Source organism: Schistocerca piceifrons, chromosome 2 (assembly GCF_021461385.2).
Source record: "Schistocerca piceifrons isolate TAMUIC-IGC-003096 chromosome 2, iqSchPice1.1, whole genome shotgun sequence".
NCBI lineage: Eukaryota > Metazoa > Arthropoda > Insecta > Orthoptera > Acrididae > Schistocerca > Schistocerca piceifrons.
The window spans coordinates 202869862-202895226 of record NC_060139.1 but is presented as its reverse complement, the minus strand read 5'-3'; the positions used below and the strand labels follow the sequence as shown (position 1 = coordinate 202895226).

General features: G+C 42.4%; 1 protein-coding gene across 1 annotated transcript in view; it reads right to left on the bottom strand.

The window, feature by feature from the left end:
• The window catches only part of LOC124774910 (adenylyl cyclase 78C-like), a 723787-nt gene extending 698709 nt beyond the window's left edge, over positions 1-25078 (bottom strand). The window contains exon 1 of the mRNA XM_047249584.1: positions 24944-25078. The gene's annotated coding sequence lies outside the window, so the exon portion shown is untranslated. The remainder of the gene's footprint in view (positions 1-24943) is intronic.
• Between the last annotated feature and the right edge of the window lie 287 nt (positions 25079-25365).

The window sequence follows — 25365 nt, the reverse complement described above, 5'->3', positions numbered from 1 at the left end:
GTGACTCTGTGTTGGATGTGTAAAGTCTTCCGAGCGAAACTTCTGCAGCATAGCCGCAACAACATCGGCAACATGTCGAGTCCTGAAGAAAGAGATTTGTGCCCGTCGATTGACTTCGGACCAAGTGAGCACGCCTGGATACTATCATAGTTTTCGTAGGTGACCGCAAACATTTTCCATGATGGTATTGACCGTCTTGTCTCATAGTGTGGTAAAGTAATTTTGAAATACTAAACAGTTCACTTACTTTTTCCCTATCTGTCTCGTTTTCATTTAACTGTCCCTTATAATACTGTTGTAAGCTATTTCCAAAATGATTTCGTGTCGAATGTGAGTAATTACGACTAGCAGTCCAGAAGCAATGAAATGTGCAGAAGGTGTTGTTGATTCAAGATGAGCAACAAGAAATATTAGTGTAAGGTTGGCAGATGAGATGGAAGGGAAAAAAGTTATATAGGGATGGAAAAGCATGAATAGAGTTCAGTGTGCTGCAGATGTTGGACAGAAAGAAAATAGCTGGGTTATGCCGAGAGGATAGCTGTGCCGATGACAGATAAAGATTTAACCTCGCTAAGAAAACATAGTGATTATATATAATTGAATTTTATGTATTATTACGGTCACATTCTTACAAAGCTACTGTTGTGTTGTATAGCTTAGAATAGTTTGAATAATTGGTTCTATTACAAACCGTTAAATTGTAGTATAATTTGTCTTTCGCTAAGTTGCTTCGTATCTGTCTCTTTGTATTCAGTACATTTACCATCTAGTTTTCGGGATGCAACCCTTATTATCCAGAGAGTTTCAGTCTGCTTCAATGGGGGGGGGGGGGGGGGGGGGACGATTGGGGGGGGGGGGGGGTGAATACAATCGAGTAGGGTTCAAAAATGGCTCTGAGCACTATGGGACTTAACTGCTGAGGTCATCAGTCCCCTACAACTACTAAAACCTAACTAACCTAAGGCTATCACACATATGCATGCCCGAGGCAGGATTCGAACCTGCGCCCGTAGCGGTCGTGCGGTTCCAGACTGTAGCGCCTAGAACCGCTCGGCCACAATCGGGTAGGGAATCACAATTTCTTCGACTGGTTTGGTAAGGCCCGCCAAGATTTCCACTCTCCAGTATTAACCTTTTCATCTTGGTGTAACACTTATATCTAATATCCTGTAATATCTGTCTCTGACGTCACAGATTTTACCCTCTACAGCTCTCTCAAGTACCATGGAAGTTATTCCTTGATGTCTTAACACACGTCCTATCATCTTGTTCGATGTTTTCCAAATATTTCTTCCCTTTCAATGTCTAGAATGAGCCCCTCATTTCTTATCACATAAGTTCCGTACCCTCCTACAGCGCTACATGTCTAACGCTTCGATTCTCGTCTTTTTCTCGTTTTCCCACACACCATTAGTTGCTTCCATATAACGCTGTGCACCAAACGTTTAAGTCAGTATTTGATATTAGGAGACTTCTTTTGGTGAAGAATGTCCTATTTTCTTCTGCTTATTTTATCGCCTTTGCTTCGTCCGTTATGTGTCATTTTTTTCCAAGGTAATTCAATTCCTTCACTTCGCCTACAAGGTGTATTCGATTTGAATGTCAAGTTACCACTATTAACGTTTTTAACGTTTTTGCTGTTTGTCATTACTTTTGTCTTTCGTTGATTCACTCTCAGTGCTTCTCAGATTGTTCTTGACATTAAACCGGTTCTCTAATTCTTCATGATCTTTACCGAGGATAGCTAGGTCATCAGCGACTCTTATCACTGATATTCTTTCACCCCGAATTTTAGTGCCATCCATCAACCATCCCTTTACATTCGCCATTGCTTCGTCGATGTAGCGAAGAAACATCGCATCCCTAGCTTACCCCTTTTTTCTCCGTATTTTTTCCTCTACCCGTAACAATATATATAACCCTAGTCACTCCAACAACCTGCACAACATATACCTTGCTTGTTTGGTTGAGAAAGCCGAATTGGTTCACGCTGAGAGTAAGGCATTGGTTCTGAAGCAAAAGTCTGTTCCAAGGACTTCAGGTAACGAGCTTGGTATTACCTTGTTGTCATACTTATCTCTCACTAGAGAAAGTCCCTGTACCATGGTACAAAAATGACGTGTATATTCACGATACGTGTGTGCGTGCTGTGCGTCAAGGGAAATTTCCAATGCTGCTTGCGCCTGCCAGCGTCTTCTGAAATTTATGGTCCTCCATAGCTGTATTATTATTAATGGTGTGCAGATAAATTTTTATAGCAACCGGTAATTGAAGGATCACAGACCAAAAATAATGAATCAACTAACAAAGATTTATGTGTGATACGCCACAATCCAAGTATTCGGCAGTACGAGGCGATATGTCTATGTACGCCATGATGGAGGGAAAAATGGAGTTTTCAGTCGCCAGATGGTCTCTGAAGACTCACTGTTTTGTGTGGCAATACTGTGTTTGGTTTGTATCTTACAGTTTATTCCTTGATCAGTGTACTGTTTAATTCGAGCTGTACACGAGGTCCCAAATCATTAAGGTCAAAATTATCAACAGTAGACGACAATGAACTATTTGTAGATATGAAATAGATGTTAGGGGTCGAATACTCCGGATTTTACAAGGTTTTGCAAGAACAATGCTTATAAGCTAAGTGTTTGAAAAATGGGTATGTTTCTTTATCGATGTTGGTAGCTATAAATACAAATCAGAGAATTATCTCACGTTCACGTTAAAAGCTCATGATTCTAAGGTGCTGACAATAATAGTACACAGGAATAAGGAAACGAAAATGGAGGATGACGATGAGTTTGGTTTTAACAATGGACGTCTCTAGGCTCTAAAAGGAATTTGCATTTAAACATTTGAACACTGATCCATCTCACACATCTAATCACGCCTGCGACGGTGTGTGACTGTGTTGCTCTTGGTTCGTACACACTAGCGCTTGCAGTCTCGGAGGAGGGTGGTTAAGACGCCAGTAATCCAATTACCTCAGCAAGTGGTTGACGTGTTTAGCGTGCATGTGTGAGTATTGTAATTCATGCACAGTAAAAATGAACGAAACCATTACTGTTTGGAACATTTTAAATATTGTGTCATCCGACGTAAGAAAGCGTTATCGAACTGGAGACTGTGTGGTGCAGGATGATGAAACTTACGCAATGGCTTTGGTGTCCTTGATTATTCAGAAATACGAATATTCTTTTGATTGCTGAGCTGAAGTTACATTGGATACGACGGTGGATGAAGAAAGCGACTTTATAGACGATAACACGATAGTGTTCAAGATTGTAGTGATAGTGGCAGTTGCAGAAACAGTACTCCTCAAAGAGAAGCTATCAGTTCTTGTGGGTGTCAGCAGAAAAAAAATCCAATAGTCTTAGTATTTGAAGCTCATTTTCAGGAGAAAGTCTTGAACGTATCTATAATGATTGTCAAACACCCCCACGTAAAGGTACGACCTACAGCTCATTACTGGGGAGACATCCACTTGTAAAAATTACATCTAACATCAAAGTAATATTTCATTTTGTAGAGGAAAAATACATAATGAACACCCATTTCGAGGAAAGAAGGCAATCAAAGAATTGGAGATAAAGCAGCACATTCTATCCCAATTTGACATAGTAAAGAATGAAGGAAGATGTGTCCATTAACCACACCTGTAATTTTGAGCAATGTAAAAGCAAGAGCAATTGGACATACGAAGTTTAAATCTTCTGCAGCTTTCGTAGCACGTCTCATGAAAGAATACAGAATGCTTCATAGAGACGTCACTGCTTCATGACAGCCAGTGACGTACAGGAAGTCCAAGATATTCACCAGTCTGGGGCCCATTTTGTCTAAGAAGTAAACCAGAAACAGCGAATTTCTATATACGACCACATGACAACACTGATTAAAGTGGATTTAATTATGTCTTAACTTCTGGTGAGGTACTATCAAAAGAGGGAAAAATAAAAGTTTTCTCGGTCCAATGTGCATGCAATACAAGTCATATTTACTAAAACAGATGTTGGAGCCTCAGTAAGCGGCCACCGAACAAAAAAAATCTATGTATTTGTCTTCAGAAAAACACATTTGGTCCGAAAGTTAAGAAGGCTATTGAAGACAATCTTCCACCAAACATACATTTAGAGGTTTGCAAAAAGTGACAAAATGTCAAAAGACCATTTAAAATGCTTTTTCGTGAATGTTGTTAATAACAAAGTCGCAAATAACCAGAAGTGTAGTTCTTGAACTGCTGGCAAGGACACAACAATAGCAATGATTCCTCCAAAAACAAAATACGTACAGTCTTTGGATGTATATTTTTTCCGGCAGTATAAAATATATGCCAGAGGGATAACAGACTCCGTAAGGACTCTCTGCAGCGACTTCGACACTAAATTAGGAAATAGAATTTTCCTAATGAAAATGCACCCTATTATACATAACCAGCAGTATGCTCAAGTACATCAGCCTAGGCTTCAATATTCCTGGAAAGTGGCTGGGTACAATACTTCCACACATGTTCCTGTATTCAAAAATGCGTTTCAAGTGGCATTTGACTTAGCAGCTCAAGCGTGTGATTCTGAGGTTTGTCCAGATATTGATTTCGCCAAATATACCTATTATGATTCTGATTGTTTCACGCATTTTATTGAGGAACCTCATGTACATTTTTAAAGATCGATAGGGGGCAAACTAAGAGTTACATAATCGAATGAATTCACCATCCTAATCACTGTGATATGTAGAGCTTCTCAATACAATTTGAACATTGAATTCCTGTTCGAGCAGAGAGATTTCACTCGTAAAGCTACCAGAGAGGAATTTCCGACTAAGCACTTGTTCATAGAAGACAGACTAAAAAAAATAAAGACACGTTAATACGATATGAAATGCGAGGCACACGAAGGACCACATATAAATTCGGATCACAAGTAGGTAATAAGGACGACGGAGTTTAAGAAAAATGTACGGAAGAATCACTTTTGGAAAAAGAGAGATATTGAAGTATTGAGGAACGATGGTGTGCGTTTGAAGTTATCTGAGTTTGTAGAAGCTGCGATGATAAATCTATAGCAGACAATTAGTGGAAGAGGAATGGACACCTCTAAAATGGGCGTTAGCAGTAGAAACACTTCTTTTAATCGAAGATCAAAGAAATATAAAAATGATCTTGAAAAGACTGTTCTCTAGTACAAATCGCCTAGGAATGAAATAAACAGGAAGCACATAGAAGTTTAGCGGAAATGGCTGCAGGAAAAATGTGAATAAATGGAAAAAGAATGATTGTCAAAGGGACATATTAATCATAAGGAAAAGTCAAAATAACCTTCCGTGAAATTCAAAGCAAAATGTTAGTGTCGGGGAAGTTCAGCTATTAAAGGCAGAGGAGGTAGCGGATAGATGGAAACAATACGTTGAAAGACTCTACGAGTAGGAAAAGCAGTGTGCTAACGTGATAGAAAAAAATAGTAGTCAGCGTGGGAAGACATATGGGATCCATTATTACTGTAACAGAGCTCTGGACGAATTACGATAGAAATAAGGTGGAAAGCACAGGTAACATTACCGGCGGAAGTAAAATTGCGACGGGTTGTAAGTCGTGCTTGGTTAGCTCAGGTGGTAGAGTATTTGCCCACGAAGGACAACGGTCCCGAGCTCGAGTCTCAGCCCGGCATACAGTTTTCATCTGCCCAGGAAGTATCTTAACAGCCCACGTTCCGCTGAAGAGCTAAAATTTCATTATAGATTACATTGTAAACTGCACCATCCAGAAGATAGCAAATTCAAATAATTGCGAGAATTATAGCAGAGTCAGCTTAAAAGCGCATGGATCCAAGTTTCTGACAACGGTAAAAGCGCCTGGGAGGCAGTTCTGACATTACGGTTGATAACGGAAACAATTTATCGACCTAGAAAAGCGTTCGACAACGTAAATAGGTAGAAGCTATTGGGGAAAAACGGACAATGTACTTGTACGTTACGTACAAGAACCAAGGGAGAATTAAATTCCAAGAAACATGTGCACGGATCTTCCCCGCTGTTCGCTCTGTGCATCGGAGATGTGTTGTTGGATACAAAAAAAATGTAGAGTGAGATTAAAATTCAGTATGGAAGACTGCCGGTGAAAGGATTTGTTGGTGGCATTTCTGTACTCACTGAATGTGAGGAAGAATCACGGGACCTTCTGAACGAGAACAGTACATGTATCGAGAGTTGATCGAAGAAAAATGATAGTCGCAAGGAGCAGCAATGAATTTAGCATATAAACTGGAACGAATTTTGATAGCTTGCCATCAAAATAACTCACAGTAATGAAGCAAAGAATATGTAAGAAGCAGACTAGCAGAGGGAAAGAGGGCATTCTTGGCCTAAAGAAGTCTGGTAGTAGCAAACATCGGCCTCAATTTGAGGAAGACTTTTTGGGAAAGTATAGGGTTGTTATAATTAAACTTTTAGTACTTGAATGGGCCCCCCATGGGAAACAAGTGGTCGTATCAGAATGAAACTTTATGGAAACATTTGTACGGACATGCGGAAGGGGAACAACTAATAAACCATTGAAAGAAACATACTTTAATTTTGCACAGGAGAAGGTAACATTTGCTAACTGCGTACCATGTTAACGTTCCAGGATACAATCGATACTCCATGTGACGACCATCTGCATCCACGACAGCCTGGAACCGCACTAGAGATAACATTTCAGAATTGTTCGCAGCACTTTTCGAACGGTGGACTATGGAATGATCAGCTGTTGTGACAGCTCGTGCACCGCTTGAAGATCGCACATTGCGTCCAGCATTCTCAGCCATAGCAACAGTAACTCCTTCAGCCATCTGTGGCGCAATTCGCCGTCGGTGTCTCCTAGGAAGTTAATTCCGAATCTTGTTCTTCAATCCTGGTACGGAAAGAGGATCTTCCCATATTCCTTTAGTGCATCGACACTCGCGAAGAGAAGCAGCACTATCGGTATTGTTTCAATACAACAGTTTTATGAGTACAGCTCTGCTCACCTTGTCCAGATTCATGTTAGCTGTCTGCAGTTGCGAATAATAGGGACGTTCCAGCCCGTCTCATCAGACTCCTGGTTTAGGGTGTGAATAGGACTACATATCACCTTACTCTCTTTTACCAGACGCCTAACGGCTAGTCATGACATTAAAACGCAGTGTTAACATCATTCCTACAAATTTGTTTACTCATACAGTAAATAGTTTTCCGCCTACAGTGGTTCAAGTAGCGAAAGATAAATTGTCACCACCCTGTGGGCTGGGAGCACGGTGTTGTATGGTTCTGTATCATGGACAGTGCGGAAACCGGAAAAGAACAGCACTGAAGCGTTTGAGACGTGCTGCCATGGAGGGATGTTGAAAATTCGATGTACTGATAAGGAGTGACGACAATCTCCACAGAACGGGCGAGGAAACGAGGAAGCGAATGTCTGGAAAACGCTGGCGATAAGAAGGAACAAGATTATGTGACGTGTGTTAAGACGTCAGGTAATAACTTCCATCGTACTGGAGAGAGCTGCACCCACCCGCATAGCCGTGCGTACCGAACGGGAAGGTGCACCGTCCCTGGATCGAATGCGCCCGGCATATTAACGATGACAGTGTGCCGGCGATCATGGAAGTTTTTAGGTAGTTCCCCACACCTCACTAAGTGAATACTGGGCTGGTACCCAAGTCCTGCCTCAGTTACACGGTTCGCAAACATTTCAAAAACTTTCGCTCACTTTCCCACGACGCACGCAGACAGTTGCGGTACACATATTCCGTCCAAGGGATAATGGGGTGGCGACGGAAACGGCATCCGGCCTCTAATCTGACCATGCCAGATCCATCAATAGTTGGTTGATTAATTCGAGGGAGGGAACCAAACAGCAAGGTCATCAGTCCCATCGGATTAAAGGATGAGGAAGGAAGTCGGCCGTGCCCCTTCACAGGAACCATCCCGGCATTTACCTGAAGCGATTTAGGGAAATCACGGAAAACCTAAATCAGGATGGCCGGACGCGGGTTCGAACCGTCGTCCTCCCGAATGTGAGTCCAGTGTGCTAACTACGTCGCTCGTAACAGTTTAGGAGGTTAGGTGAAAGTACCACTCTGTGGCCAAGAGGTTGCCACAGGCGTGGAAGACATGGCGGGCAGCGTAAAAAAATGGTTCAAATGGTTCTGAGCACTAGGGGACTTAACATCTGAGGTCATCAGTCCCCTAGAACTTAGAACTACTTAAACCTAACTAACCTAAGGACATCACATCCATGCTCGAGGCAGGATTCTAATCTGCGACCGTAGCGGTCGCGCGGTTCCAGACTGAAGCGCCTTGAACCGCTCGGCCACACTGTTCGGCGCGGGCAGCGTAACAACATTCAGAAGAATGACGAGAAAAAACCCGAGTTCAACAGCTGTGATCTACCTGTATGTAACTGCAGGCTTTCTCGGCATCTTACAGTGATAAAATCGTCTCGGGCTATCAGCCGTGCGGTGACGTCGTCTTGTCGCAACGTTTCAGTGTTTTCTGCACACCATCTTCAGGCGAAATAATTGCCTGAAGATGATGGGTATCGCTATGACAAGAGGAGGCCACCACTCAGCTGATTGCCTGAGAAGGTTTTATCAACAGCTGTGACGTGTCCCCGGGAACTTTTAACCATTAGTCGGACGGGTTCCATCAGTACTGGCAAAAACTATCTTAACTGGCTCCATGAAAAGAAAAGAGCAACCCAGGCCATTACCTACATAGTAAGAAGTCCATTGCGCAATTTCGGCATTACGAACAGTGGGATGTTTACGCCGTAAGCGGCCCTTCTGGTTTATTTGAAAATTTATCCTTCTAACTCCTAGTTGAGTTTCGATTTGCCGATTGTGGACAGGCGTCTTAACAGAGACAAATCACGCATCATTGGCATATTTTACGACTGTATACCGACGTCTGAATAAATGCCTTATTTAGGCTGTCAAATAAAAGATTACGTGAGCTGAAATGGAAGGCTTGTAGAAATAACTACACTGGTGTGCAAAACGTAAGAACGAAAGTAACTTCCACAAGATATAAACTCTGTCAAGTAACGTAGCTCGTTGAAACTTGGACGATATAGTGCAGCAGTGTATCTCAGAAGGTAACTCAAGGAAATACGCAGTGAGACCAACATGAATGGCACTATTATTCGACGACAACTTTCAACTCGCTCCCATGTTGGCCACGAGGTTGATAAGGAGTTTCTGTGACAGGGCGTTCCATTATTCAACCAGCGCTGTTAACAACTGCTGGATGGTCCTTTGGTGCGTGCGGACGTGCTGCCATACATCTCCCCACCGTATCTCACAAGTGCTCGATGGATTTAAGCCGGGGGAACAGGCAGGTCAGTCATTGCGCAGAATCTCCTGTTGTTCGAAGAGCTGCTCCACCTGCGCTGTTACAAGCGGCAGGGCATTGTCATCCATGAAAGTAAAGTCGGGACCGAATACCTACCTGGAAAGACGCACGTGGAGAAGGAATACAGTGGACGTGAGTGTAGCGAGTCCAAAGATTTGCATATCAATACGATTATGCAAAATTACGAGTCCCCACATCATAACACTTAGGCTACGAAAACCATCACAATGTTAACGGGTGCATTTACCCTCATAAGGCGAGATCGTAACTTGTATTGTTTGGGAGCACATCCTTGTATTGCTATCGATGGTAATCACACACCCTCTGCAGAACCATTTCCCGCCTTTTGTTATTTCCAGTGGACCATCATGAATAGGAATGACTTCGGTGTAATTATTGTCTTCGAATAAAAGTGTCGTTTCTGTTCGTGTCATTGCCTATTATTTTGAGTTCCCTTCTGTACTATACTGTAGCAGTTCTTTCATTGTGTAATCCAAGTTTTACCGAGTTATGTTGGTTGGTAGTGGCACGTTATGCGAAAGTTACTTTCGTCCTTACGTTTTCCGCACCGGCGCACAAGAGATCCTATCTAATCAAAATAGTATCTCTTTTTCAGCGAAAGCCGAGCGTTCAACAAATCTTTGTAATTCATATATGAATGTTTGTATATTTTGAACTTTTCTATCACGATCGTATTTTAGCACTTGTCAATTTCATGAGAAATCACCACATTAAGCAAAGATGGAAGAGAAAAAGAGTTTTTCTCGATTCTGATGTGTTCTCTAAAGGTTGACTTAAATTAATTTTCACCATCTTTATTGAGAAAGTGCTCACTAAAGCTGATCGTAAATGCCCTTCCTGACTGTCTATATAAAAACTACAGCCAGATATTACACAGAATTTTATAAACCGCAGATCTGAAGAACTTGTAGCCTTTTCAATGAGCAGGTTTGTGACATTATCGGCGGCAAAGGACACAGTTACATCAGGTTTTTTTTTAAACAATTGAAATGCACGATATGAAATGTCACCTAGAAATGGGCTTTTATTTCTTAATTTAAGGTCACTTTTATTGAGTCTAGAGGTATTTATATTACTATTAGTTTTATTTTTATAAAATTATTCTACGAGGCTTGCCTGATAACTGTTTTACCGCAATACATTTTAAATGCTGAAGTTCAATAGGGATAAGGAGGACTTTAAGCCGGCCGCTGTGGCCAAAGCGGCTCTAGGCGCTTCAGTCTGGAACCGCGCGACTGCTACGGTCGTAGATTCCAATCCTGCCTCGGTCATGGATGTGTGTGATGTCCTTAGGTTAGTTAGGTTTAAGTAGTTCTAAGTTCTAGGAGACTGATGACCTCAGATGTTAAGTCCCATAGTGCTCAGAGCCATTTGAACCATTTTACCATCCATTAAATGCAGTTTCAAGCGTCGAAGCTAAGTTCGTTCGTTTAAATAATATGACATCACTGTGTTCTTTACCAGCAGCAATGTCACCAAACCGCTCGTTTTACACAATGAATAGCCTACAACTAAAAAATTTCTCAAATCTGGGGTGCATAAAATTCAGTGCAATACATGTCCGAGTTTTTATATATATATGGCAGACAGGAAGTTATTGAACAGCCGCTTTCGTAAGTACTTGCTCAACAAAAGCAGTAAAAATTCACGAAAATCAGCATTTGCATTAACATCTAAAAATGCTGGGAATTTTGAATGCAATTGACAAGGGCTATAGAACGAACTTCTTAGAAGAGCTCGGAACGTTTCATCATTCCTACCTAAATTGTAAAGATTAGCTGAACGATTAAATCTCAGTGGAAAAGAGATACCAATCTGACTGTATATCATTTCATATTTTGCGAAATGGTGAAAATCTGTTCGTTCCTGCTAGCACAAAAACTTGACTATGTACATAAATGTGATTCATTTACTGCAAATTATCAGCCTGTGCTTACAATTGTCATATACAATGTGTACATTTTTCAACATTTCACAGCACTGCGTTTCTGTGAAAAAGATATTTCCACCTGCTAAATCTATAAGAAGTAAGTGTTTGTAATACACTTCTTATAATTTACAGTCATGTGTGGTCAAGTTGTAATGATTATTTATAATATACCATATTTAGTAGGCTCCTGAATATGACCGATTAATCTGTTGCAATCGGTAAAGCGAAATAAATTTTCTAAGTATGCAATTTGATTCAACATTATTCTGAAATATTTCTTTCTGTGTATGGTCCAAGATACATCGAGCTATGTAACTTGACAGTGACACATCATACTTTCGTCTTTAAGTTTTGGATACCAGTATATATACTGGGTGTCTCTCCTGTAGGTCGTCTGGCGAATTTTCTCGGATGTGTCGGCACATGTTTGCACTTCGCTTTTGCAGCGTGTAGCTAGAGTCAGCTCAGGCAAGTCCTCCTCGTCACGTCTTTCACACGGCGCCCAGCGTCTACGGAAAGCATCGGGTTGTTTCCCATTACAAGTAAAATAATTTTCAAAGAGGAATTTTACGTGCCCAATAGGTACAGCAGTCTCAAATTAGTATATTGCGTTATTCTCTTCACTGATATGTATTAATAGGAAAAGTAAATCACGAATAATAAGCAGCACTCCAGGAGCGACTGAGAAGCACTTCTGCAAGGCAGCAGCACTCACCGCGGGCCAGGGCAGTGCCTTTGCTGCTAGAATTCTTCGTGTTTTACAGTCCCTGTAAATACACATCGATATAGGACCATCGTAAGAGACTAATTTGGGACCACTCTGTAGAATGTCTAACATTCTGCGTGGTGTCTGTTTGTTCTATATGGTGTCTCCGTAGTCTCCCTACCACATTCGCGCAACGACGCTCTGAGCGTGTTTTTTGGGGAATTGACTAGTTTGAACCTGGGACCTGTTGCTGGTAAGAAGACGTCAGACCACACATGACATGTAGAATTCAGAAGAGTTCAGTGAGACTAGCAATGATATAACCAAATACTTAATGATTTCAGCGTCAGCTCCACTGCACTCCCTGTAAGAGAATCTTAATAGTAACTAAATTTAGTGGAAGGGGTTCAAGGCTCTCCTATTTTTAGTTAACTGGTAAAATAACGTCGAAAAAGCAGTTAAGTTTACCATTCGAAATTTTATTCTACTCACAAAACCTTGTTTATAAATTGCACTATTGATAAAAGGAAATGTTTTAATACAGGATGGTAAAAACTAACTGCGTTCAACAAAAAATGTGAACGAATATTCCCTGAATGGGTTTCCAAGTTCTACAATGGATCGAAGGATGACCTATGCCATATCGCATCTATAATCTAGGTTTAAATTAAGTTTCACAAAAGAGAAAACTATCAAAATGGTCTACAGTGACCCTCAACTATCTTTAATTACTTATCTAACTTGTCGTAAATTACAGTGTCTGATGTGGCTTCTCAATAACTATGTAACAGAAAAATCATCGCGTTTCAGATTTTTACTTCAAGTGGCAAATGTGAACACCATGAGCTTTAATTGACAATCGAGACTAGTATTACGCAAAAAGGGGGTGTAACAGATGAGGCTTCTGCAGTTCTGAGTGAAGCTTTATGCGCTTTTATGCGGCATCGCATGCATTCATTACCTTGTCGGTGTTCGTCAGGGGGCGGCGGGCAGCACAGCTCCGCTCACCTCGCCGTCTCGGAAGCAACTCTCTCCTAACTTCTCCTTACTACAATTTACCGAAGATGGTTTAAAAACACTATCTGGCTGTGTTTTCATCTGACCAATCAGGGTCTCAATGTTAACCTTAAGCTCTGGCTACAAAAATTCTGTCTATCCAATGAGAAACGTTATACTTTTCGTGGTGGGGCAATGTTTTTAAAGTTTGCAACGTAACAGAGACGCGAAAAAGTCTCACGCTAAAACTTGCAGCTGGGGTGGTCCTAGTGGTTATCTGGCGACGTGAGTGTCCAGTCCGTCCCTTATCGTAGGGCCTTCTAGCTTAACACGGTTCTGCTCTCGGCTTATGTTCTCGTATCTCCCCTCAGAACTGCGTCTGTCTCACGGTGGGAAGGTATGACATGCATTTAGGCACTCTTGTGTTAGTCTGTGGTATTCCATTTGCTCACTCGTTACTCGTATTACTTTGGTTAATTTAATGTCACGATTTATTTGGAGCTATGTGACATACTACTGGATTTGCTTATCATGTCAGGGTTTTCATGGAAGGTGTTGGATTTGCCTGACGCCTTACAAATGGACACGTAAAATTCCTCTTTTAAAAATCATTCTTCTTATAATGGGAAACAAACCTACGCTTTCCATTGACACTGGGTGTCGCGTGAAAGATGTGATGAGTAGTATTTGTCTGGGCTGACTCCAGCTAATATACTCGTTACATGATCAGCACCCCTACAAAATTTGTTATCGCTCTGTTTCCATTCGTCGATGTAGTGAAATAGCTTTACGATATTCTTAACAAATGATCGCCAACGGCCTTGCCGCAGTGGTAACATCGGTTCCCGTCAGATCACCTAAGTTAAGCGCTTTCGGGTTGGGCTAGCACTTGAATGGGTGACCATCCGGTCCGCCGAGAGCTGTTGGCAAGCGGGGTGCACTCAGCCCTTGTGAGGCGAACTTGATTGAGAAGTAGCGGCTCCGGTCTCGGAAACTGACATACGGCCTGGAGAACGTTGTGCTGACCACATACCCGTCCATATCCACATCCAGTGACGCCTGTGGTCTGAGGATGACACGGTGGCCGGTCGGTAACCGTTGGGACTTTCAGAGCCTGTTTGGACGCAGTTTAGTTTAGTAACAGATGCTCGATCACCTGAACAAATAGACCCTCAGTGGACTTGGGAGGAAGCTCACAAGTTACTATGGATATACGTTCAAAGATGTTTCAACTAAGTTTTGCAGTTACTTCCCGCTATACTTATGATAAACACGGAATATATCATTCCTCGGGACCTACGATTGTCGGTCGGATTATTTCGAGAAAAAGGTCTCGCTCTTTGCCTAATCCGAAAGCAATTTTCATCTTACTAGACGACAAACATATCTCCTCTTACCTCGGCAGCGCCAGACTTCTAAAAATGGCTAACTATCTTCAATACTTGCATAATAAAAACCTTTTTTCTAAAATAATCTATTAGCGCTTACCCGGATGCTCGTCAAGATGCGCCTCTCGAACGACTCACTCGCCAGATATCAGTAAGGCCCATTCCACAGACGAATGGAAAAATTTGTCGAAACTGGCCGTGGGGAAGATTACTTTTGGGTATGGAGAAATGCAGGAACACTCGGAGCAGTACTATTCTCTTAGATGACAATAAGAAGAACGGTAACCTTAATTTATGAAAAGTAGACATTCAGAGAAAGTTTTTGACAATGTTGAATGAAACATGTTTTTTTTGAAATTTTCAAAGTAGCAGGGATAAAATACAGGGACCGAAAGGTGAATTAACACCTTCACAGAAATCAGACTACAGTTACAGGTGTCAACGACATGACTGAGAAGAAGTAACTGAGAAGTGAGTGAGCTGTAGCCTATCCACGATGTTATTTAACTCGTAAATTGAGCAGGCAGTAAACCAGAGAAAGGATGGAAGTTCACAGGGAAGAAGTAGGAATTCATTCAGAGTGGGCAAAGGGTTTGCAACATTAGTTGAACTGAACCGATAGTATTTTTTAAAGGAGATTATAAGACGAATGCCAACAGAAGTAAAACAGTGGTTGTGGAATGTAGTGAATTAAATCAAGCGACACCGAAGGAATTAGATTACGAAACGAATGACTAAAAGACGACTTTTGCTATTTGGGCGCGGAGCTAAGTGACGATGCAAGAGCGGGTTGAAATGCAGACTGGCTAGAGCGAGAGCAAAATTTCTGAATAAGAGGAATCTAAAACAAACTTCAGTGTTAGCAAGCGCTTTTCTGGAGGTATTTGTATGGCGTGTAGGCTTGTATAGAAGTGAATCGTGGACGTTTGCAAGCAGATCAGGCAAGGAGAGACTAGAAACTTTTCAAATGTGGTGCCATACAAGATTGTTAGATGGAGAGCTCAACAGATCGGATAACTAATGAAGAGGTACTAAATCGAATTGGGAAAAAGAAAAACAAATTTATGACACAATTGACTGAAAGAAAGGATCGATTGATGCGACGCATCCCGAGTTATTAATGAATACTCAGTTTAGTAGAGGGGACTAGTGGGGGAGGGAAGGGAGGAGGTGGTAAGAAATACAGAGGGGCACCTCGGCATGAACACAGAATGCGGGCTCATACGGATGTTTGTTGTTGTTGTGGTCTTCAGTCCTAAGACTGGTTTGATGCAGCTCTCCATACTACTCTATCCCATGCAAGCTTCTTCATCTACCAGTACCTACTGCAGCCTACATCCTTCTGAATCTGCTTAGTGTATTCATCGCTTGGTCTCCCTCTACAATTTTTACCCTCCACGCTGCCCTCCAGTACTAAATTGGTGCCGGCCGCGGTGATCTAGCGGTTCTAGGCGCTCAGTCCGGAACCGCGCGACTGCTACGGTCGCAGGTTCGAATCCTGCCTCGGGCATGGATGTGTGTGATGTCCTTAGGTTAGTTAGGTTTAAGTAGTTCTAAGTTCTAGGGGACTGATGACCACAGATGTTAAGTCCCATAGTGCTCAGAACCATTTGAACCATTTGAACTAAATTGGTGATCCCTTGATGCCTCAGAACATTTCCTGCCAACCGATCCGTTCTTCTAGTCAAGTTGTGCTACAAACTCCTCTTCTCTCCAATTCTATTCAATACCTCCTCATTAGTTATGTGATCTACCCATCTATTCTTCAGGATTCTTCTGTAGCACCACATTTCGAAAGCTTCTATTCTCTTCTTGTCTAAACGATTTATTGTCCATTTTCACTTCCATACATGGCTACACTCCACACAAATACTTTCAGAAACTGCTTCCTGACTTTTAAATCTATACTCGATGTTAACAAATTTCTCTTCTTCAGAAACGCGTCCCTCGTCATTGCCAGTCTACATTTGATATCCTCTCTACTTCGACCATCATCAGTTATTTTGCTCCACAAATAGCAAAACTCCTTTACTACTTTGTCTCATTTCCTAATCTAATTCCCTCAGCATCACCCGATTTAGTTCGACTACATTCCATTATCCTCGTTTTGCCTTTGTTGATGTTCATCTTATGCCCTCCTTTCAAGACACTGTCCATTTCGTTCAACTGCTCTTCCAAGTCCTTTGCTGTCTCTGACAGAATTACAATGTCATCGGCGAATACGTATGTAGGTTGTAGTAATTCAGGGATGAAGAGGCTTGCACAAGATCTGCCATCAAATCAGACTTCGGACTGAAGGCCACAACAGAATCACAGATTTTGGAGTGGAAGATAGTTAAAGTTTTCATTTTCTCTGACTCGGCAGTCGTCTTGTTTTCTGCGTCTGGGCTATCACCATATCTGTATTTTCAGCCGGTGCTCTTTCGAGTGTCAGCGAGGCAGCGAGTCTGTTGGCGAGCCGGCAGTATAAAGAAGAGAGAGGGGACGGCGCCTGGCTGTGGCTCAGCGGAAGCCGTAAATCTGCGGACCCCATAAGAGGAGGACGCTGTCCGGGCAGATAGCGCCCTCCACGCATTCTCGTCACGACCTCAGCGACCGCCCAACGCTGCGAGCTGTGTCGCCAGCAGGTGACCTATGGCGTCACGGCGCACAGTAGCGCAGGCGAGGTGTCGGACCAACGTGCGAGGGGGAATCGGGACAATATAAGGAGCTCATTCAGTTACACAGCATATTAAGCAGTACCGCAACAGGGTCTGTCAAATTAATTGTTCCACCACAAACGACACGTCACACTTTGTTAAACTTTTTACGGTATTATACAGGGTGAGAAAAATTCCGCACTCGGATTTCGCAGCGTGATTTCTCACATACTACCAATAAAAAAACGTCTGTCCCAAAATTTCTGCTGCCCATATTTCAGGCAGTAAATACACGTTAAAGATAAGCAATTTGGCAACGCTGTAACGACACGCACGGTAACTATCAGCAAACAGAGCACTGTTGTGCATCTGGTGTAGCAGATAACGTTTTGGCATAGTATGCAGGAGGTAAAGGGTTCAATTCTTGGTCGAGGCTTATTTGATTTTATTTACTAAAAATAGTCTGCGTGGTACGATATCTGGCGTTTTATTCGTCATACAGCGATTAGAGTGGGTCTTCTACAAACATCCGCAGTTACGTTCTACAAACACAGAATTGGAAATACAATCGTTTTCATTGGTCAGCTTTTAAAGAAGCATTTTGCACGTCGTGGACGCGTATTGTTTCGCACTACTGCATTTACTAGATTCCAAACATATTTGTTGTGTACCGTCCCCCAACGATCTAATGGTTCTAATGGCTCTGAGCACTATGGGACTTAACATGTGAGGTCATCAGTCGCCTAGAACTTAGAACTACTTAAACCTAACTAACCTAAGGACATCACACACATCCATGTCCGAGGCAGGATTCGAACCTACGACCGTAGCGGTCGCGCGGTTCCCCCAACGGTCCCATCGATTAATATCAACTACTATTCTTGCCACATTTAGGTCCATTACTTTTCGTTAGGGCCTTACGTTACCAGCAATGTGTTTTGCAAACCAGTATCGATAGCTTACGATACTACTGTCCCGATGATGTCGCCAAGCAACTGCTAATTATGTAGGCACACGCGAGGCCAAGACTAACGTTAGAAGATGGAAAGGCAAAACTACATTTACAAGATGTCCGTCTACAGAAAGCTCTGAGTCATTAGTAGAATACACTCTTCGAAATTCAGAAGGTGATTGTTGTTATTGTTGTTGCTGTACCTTTCACTCCGACGACTGGCTTTATGCAGCTCCCCACGACACTTTGTCCTACGCAGGCCTCTTCACATCAGCATACCTACTGCAACCAACATCCATTAGAGGTGCTTACTTTATCTACCCCTTGCTCGTTCTTTAAAATGTTTCCCCCCCTGCACTTCCCTCCAATACCATATCGATAATTACTCGGTGCCTCAGAATGGGCATCTGATCCCTTCATTTAGTCAAGTTGTGCCGTAAACTACTTTTCTCCCCAGTTCAATTCATTACATCCTCATTAGTTCACGATCTATTCACCTCATATTCAGCATTCTTCAATACACCACCTTACAAAAACTTCACTTGTGTTCTTGTCTGTATTGTCAAAGTTTTATGGCCTAATTTAATTGCACTGCATTGCATTTCCCTTGTTTTACTTTATTTGATATCCATCTTATAACCTCTTTTCAAGATACCTCTCATTCCGTTCAACTACTCTTCCTACCCCCTTGCTGTGTCTGACGGAATTATATCATCGTCAAAACTCAGTGTTTTTATTCCTTCTCTCCGAACTTTAATTCCCTTCTCTAACTACTTCTTCGTTTCATTTACTTTTTGCTTTTAATACACAGACTGAGTAACATCGGGGATAGTCTACAGCCTGTCTCACTCCCTTCTCAAACAGGGATTCCTTTCCATGCTCCCGACTCTTGTAAGTGCCGTCTGGCTTCTGTATAAGCGGTATACAAACGTCCGCTCTCTGTGTTTTATCACTGATACATCCAGAATTTCAATGAGAGTATTCCAGTCAGCATTATCAAAACCTTTCTCTAAACTGGAGAAGATAAATGTCTTTGCCAAGATCGCTAATTATAACCTTTGTTTTCGATAACCGATTTCGGTAATCAGAGTTACCATTTTCAGACCTTAAAAGACACATTATGGCATACTTCTTGAAATAGCAGTAAGAGTACTCTTTCTCATGAGTTGGCAGGCCCGTAGCTGAATAAAAGACTAATGCATCGGCGTGTGAGAGTTAAAAGTCAACTGGTACACCTGACTAATGTCGTGTAGCCCCCCCCCCCCCCCCGAACACGAACACGCAAATGTGCTGCATCACGACGTGGCATGGACTCGACTTATGCCTGAAGTAGTGCTGGAGGGAAGTGACAACATGAATCTTGCAGGGCTCTCCATAAATCCATAAGACTACTATTGGTTGCAGATCTCTTCTTAACAGCACGTTGCAAGGCATTCCAGATATGCTCAATAATATTCGTGTGTGAGCAGTTTAGTGGCCAGCGGAAGTGTTTGAACTCAAAAGAGTGTATGGGGTGTCGCATTGTCCTGCTGGAATTGCCGCAGTCCTTAGGAATGCACAATGGACATGAATGGATGCAGGTGAACAGACAGGATGCTTACATACGTATCACTTATCAGAGTCGTATCTAGACGTATCAGGCGTTCCACATCACTCCAACTGCACACGCCGCACACCATTATAGAGCCTGCACCAGCTTTAACAGTCCCCTGCTGATACGCAGGGTCCATGGATTCATGAGGTTATCTCCATAGCTGTACACGTCCATCCACTCCATACATATGAAACGAGACTCGACCAACTAGGCATGTTTCCAGTCATCAACAATCCAATGTCGGTGTTGATGGGCCCAGTCGAGGCGTTAAACTTGGAGTGGTGCAGTCATCAAGGGTTCACGAGTGGCTCTTCGACTCTGAAAGCCCTCATCGATGATGTTTCATTGAATGGTTCGTGCGCTGACTACTGTTAATGGCCCAGCACTGAAATCTGCGACAGTTTGCGGCAGGGTTGCACTTTTGTCACGTTGAACGATTCTCTACAGTCGTCGTTTCTCCTGTTCTTGCAGGATCTTTTTCCGGTCGCAGCGATGACAGAAATTGACGGTACACTCGTGAAATTGTCATAGGGGAAAATCGGTGCTTCATCGCTACCTAGGAGATGCTGTGACCCATCGCTCGTGCGCCAACTATAGCACCACGTCCAGACTCACTCCAATCTTGATAACCTACCATTGCAGTAGCAGTAACCGATCTAACAATGCGCCCGACACATGTTGTCTTGTATAGGCGTTGCCGACTGCAGCGCGGTATTCTGCCTGTTTACATATTTCTGTATTTGAATACCCATGTCTATGCCAGTTTCTTTGGTGCTTCATTGTATATACCAGGTTGTTCACCACATATGTCTGTCTTACGCCACTCACAGCAGAGCACATCAATGGAGCCAGGGTGCCGCTGTATAGACAGATGTACAAGCATGTGGTGAATAACTGTATGTTATCGTAGACCGCCCCTTGCGACTCAAAATAAGTAATTTAAACCTTTATCTAAGACAGCAAAGGACCTGGAAGAGCAGGTGAACGGAACAGACAGCGCCTTGAGAAGAGGATATAATATGGGCTTTCACAAAAGCAAAGCGAGAATAATGGAATGTAGTCGAATTAAATCAGGTGATGCTGAGGGAATTAGATTAGGAAATGAGACACTTAAAGCAGTGAATGAGTTTTGCTATTTGGGGAACAAAATAACTAATGACGGTCGACGTAGAGACGATATGAAATGTAGACTGGCAATGGCAAGGATAGCGTTTCTGAAGAAGAGAAATTTGTTAATATCGAGCTTAGATTATTATGTCAGAAAGTCTTTTGTGAAAGTATTTGTATGGAAGTGAAACATGGACGATAAATAGTTTGGACAAGAAGATAATAGAAGCTTTCGAAATGTGGTGCTACAGAAGAATTCTGAAGATCTATGGGTAGTAATGAGGAGGTACTAAATAGAATTGGGGAGAAGAGGAATTTCTGGCACAAGTGACTAGACGAAGAAATCGGTTCGTGGGACTTGTTCTGAGGCATCAAGGGATCGCCAATTTAGTATTGGATGGGAGCATGGAGGGTAAAAATCGTACACGGAATACACTACGCAGATTCAGAAGGATGTTTGTTGCAGAAGGTACTTGGAGATGAAGAAGCTTGCAGAGGAAAGAGCAGCATGGAGAGCTGCATCAAATCAGTGTCTGGACTGAAGACCACAGCAACAACAATCTAATTCTACAAATGGTATAAACGTAGGTGTCCCTTTCGTTAAGCTATCTTGTAAGAGAAGTCGTAGGGACAGTACTGCGTCGCGTGTTCTTCGGAACTCAAACTGTTCTTTCTCGATGCCGACTGTGACTGGTTTTCACAACCTTCCGTAAACACTCTGTGTCGGTGTTTTACAACCATGACTTACTAAACAGATTGTTCGGTAATATTTACACCCGTCAGCATCTAATTTATTTTGAATTGAAATTATAGCCTTCTCTATGATGTCTGATGATATTTTGTCTGTTTTCACATCTTCAGATCCACGTAATTGCTCCAACAACATGTCATGCCTGTATCAGAACCAAAGATGAAGAAAAATATTTCATTCGTGAAGGTCGGCATTATGAGGGCTGTGGCAGTTGGTAAATACAAATAAAAGTTATCTGCGTCAGTCAAATGGTCCAAATGGTTCTGAGCACTATCATCAGTCCCCTAGAGCTTAGAACCACTTAAACCTAACTGACCTAAGGACATCACACACATCCACGTCCGAGGCAGGAATCGAATCTGCGACCGTAGCAGTCACGCGGTTCCTGACTGAAGCGCCTAGAACCGCCCGGCCACCGCGGCCGGCCTGCGTTAGTCCACTGTTTATTTTGCCACTACGCCTTTCGATGGTTCACACCATCATCTTCAGGCACAGAATTGTTTATTTGCGTGGCTGCTGTTGGTGAAGAATACAGCAGACCAACGGTAGTATAGGTTATGTTGCATCTTTTGACGGACGGAATAGTCGTAAAAAGTCTACATACTGGTGCCTGTTGTATGTCCTTACCACTGCACATTACTTTTATATCGTCACTTCAGGGATGTTGTATATGTTACAACAATCCTCCACCTGAAGAATATCCCGTGAGTCATCGGAACGCGTAGTTGTAAAATAAATAAGTGGCTGATGCAGAAAACTGTTTTATTTGTACACTCGTGAGAATAGTGTAGTATTCTGATGAGTGGTTCTGATACAGACACGACGGATTGCTGACACAAGTACTCAGACCTGAAGGTTATCCAGGGAGTACTGTAAAAAAGTGTGCAACTAGGAGTTAAAAATAAATAATTTATTAAAATTACTTTAAACAGCAATACTATTGCTGTTCTCTCGGGACGAATATATCGGCTATACTGACCGAAGAGACCAGCGTATGTATAATTCAAGAGCTCAGATGACAAGTCAGTACTCAGAAAAGCAGTGAAAGGTGAAAGGAGAAAGATATATACATAGTGGGGTGTTACGAGGAGCATGAACTTGAAGACACTCACATATCTTTCAGCGCTCAGTCAAATTCTTCTCGTGGTATGACGTCTGCCATATCTTCTTCATCTACTTTCTGTTCCCTTTCTATTATATTGCCTTCACATTTTTCTGATCCTCCTGACAAGTTCATCCCATAACTGTTCAATGGGATTTAAGTCAGGTGATCAACGTCTCCAAATCATTTCTATTTTCTGTTGGCATACCCTCTTCAAAATTTAGAATCATGTCTGGGATCTGTGCAGAACAAACCCACGAACAATAAGTCACTTGCCAGATGGAACTGCATTGTTGATCACTATCCTGTAATATCCTTCCTTCTTCAATGTTCTTTTAATTCTTACTAAATCACCGACCTTATCACATGAAAAACATTCCCACACAATGACGGACCTTCCATCATGCTTGACCACTGGCTTCACACAATGACTCTTCGTACTTCTTCACTGAACTCGACGAATAAACATTCCAAGATGGCATCCAGATATTTCGGACATGGATTCATCCGTCAATAACACCTTGGACCATTGCACTCAGCGACTGTTATATTGACTCCGGTTTTTTAACTGCAGTGCTAACGGCAATCTTTTCGCCTAATTTTGTTTGCGTGGAAAATGTTTTTGGCCGCTGTGCTCCACTTTAAACCTTGTTACGGAGATGGCGTTGCACTGCTGAGACACAGACTGAAGCTGTTCGTGCACTATTTACTTCGTCACAATTTTCAGGTGCACTACGAGGCGTCTGACATTTACTCTGCACACATATGAACTGATCTTCCCTACGTATTACTCATGGTCTTCCAGAACGCGAAACACTTGCATTGGCACGAGTTTGTTTGAACCAGTGCAGTGTATACACCACTGTAGTCGGGGCTATCCAATCTTTTTTTGCGCCTGTCCCACTACAATAGCTTTCCTGCTGCACAGATATAATTAAAGTACGTTTTTCAATTCCAATCTCCTGCTTCCGTCCCATTAGGAGGTAATATGGTATGACCATGGTTGGATCTACAAATACATTGCTAACTGTACACAATTTACTGTAAACTAATGCGAACTAGTATTCAATTAACTGTGGATGAAGCCCGACCAACAGGGAATTACATGCATTGAGCGAAAATAAAACTACATTGTGAATGGCTAGCTTACAGCCGAAATCTAGATCTGCGCAATAAAATTTAAAAAGGACGACTGATCGCTGCAATCTATAATTTACAAGTCAATATAACAGTCGCTGAGTGCAACAGTTTTTTGAATGGGAGGTAACCTGATAATGCGAACTAATTGCCACGCAGACAGCCGAAGGGATGAGGGGTTTCTTATTACGAATCGCCCAAGCCCTTTGACTTCCAACTTCATTTCAAAGACATTAATGTTACGATTGTTTTAATTAATTTCTTTGAAGTAGCAATATGAAAAGAATATTTCCCACCGTTTCGTTTTTCAAGGGGGTTCGGGGGTAGGAAATACAGGATTATTCATAAGTACCTCCAGGGTTTCGGAAGTCCGCAAAACCTACAAGAAATACTGAAAACAGACACACGTCAGTTGACAGGGGATCTTTCAAAGTTTGTAACTGACACTACAGGCGCTCAATATGGGCTTTATTTCTGATGTGGCAAGCGTCAGTTCAAGGGTGCAAACTTCTGACACGATGTGAACGGGAAGGCGCGAAGGTAGCCCGCTTTTTGAATTTGATAATTGGGTTGCCTATGTGTAAGCGCGAACGAGGTTGAAAAATTAATAAACAGCTGCAATCTGTAATCATAAGAATATTGCCAACCATTAGTGGGCTTCCCTTGAGCAGACTGACAATGGTACGTAGAAATAACATGCAACAAATTCCAGTTGGTTCTCCAATAACCTATCGTGAGACTCACAGGTTCAGCGGGTCGGTCAGCAGGTTAGGGAAACGCAGGTCATTGTTGATTTGGATACTCATCACCGCTCCTCTAAGCGAACAACCAGTCAAATACCGAACAGACACTCTTATTCTTTACACGTTTAAAATGGTTCAAATGGCTCTGAGCACTATGGGACTTAACTGCTGAGGTCATCAGTCCCCTAGAACTTAGAACTACTTAAACCTAACTAACCTAAGGACATCACACACATCTATGCCCGAGGCAGGATTCGAACCTGCGACCGTAGCGATCGTTTACATGTTTACACTTGTTTTATTATCAGAATGGAGAAATGACAGAATACTCGAAATGAAATCTGTCTTTTAATCACAACGTCATAGTTGTGATAGGTGATGACCGGTAGCGTGCCTCAGGAGATATGTCATAAAGATTGAGCTGCATGGGAAATAGGCTTAAATAAAACTTCGATTTTTTAAAATTCTGAGATGGGGAGGTTTACTGGTGCGTGTATGCATGTAGGCTTACCCTCCTGAGTGGCGTGAGGCGGACATCGCCGGCGGCGACTGCTGGGGGCGGTGTGGCTGGGGGCGGAGGCACAGCCAGCAGCCGCTGGGAGGTGATCTTGCGCACCGCCTTCACCCACAGCTGGCGGCGAGAGCTGCCTCCGTTCAGCGCCCTGAAACACCGCAACATAGTTTCTCATTGGGCGCCCTGCCATACGGAAGCAACTTATGATCAGCAACAGTTGCCTTGCAAGAAAAACAAAATACAGTTATTATACCACTTTTTGGCTATGTGTCCTGAACACCCATTAAAGATAAAGTGTGCGTTAAGTAGTGTTACACAAGAACCAGAGGTCACATCGTAACAGTACCATTCAAATGAAATAAATGTCTACAATAGGTAAAATGTGGAAATTTTGTGAGAGGAAGGAGATTAATCAATGA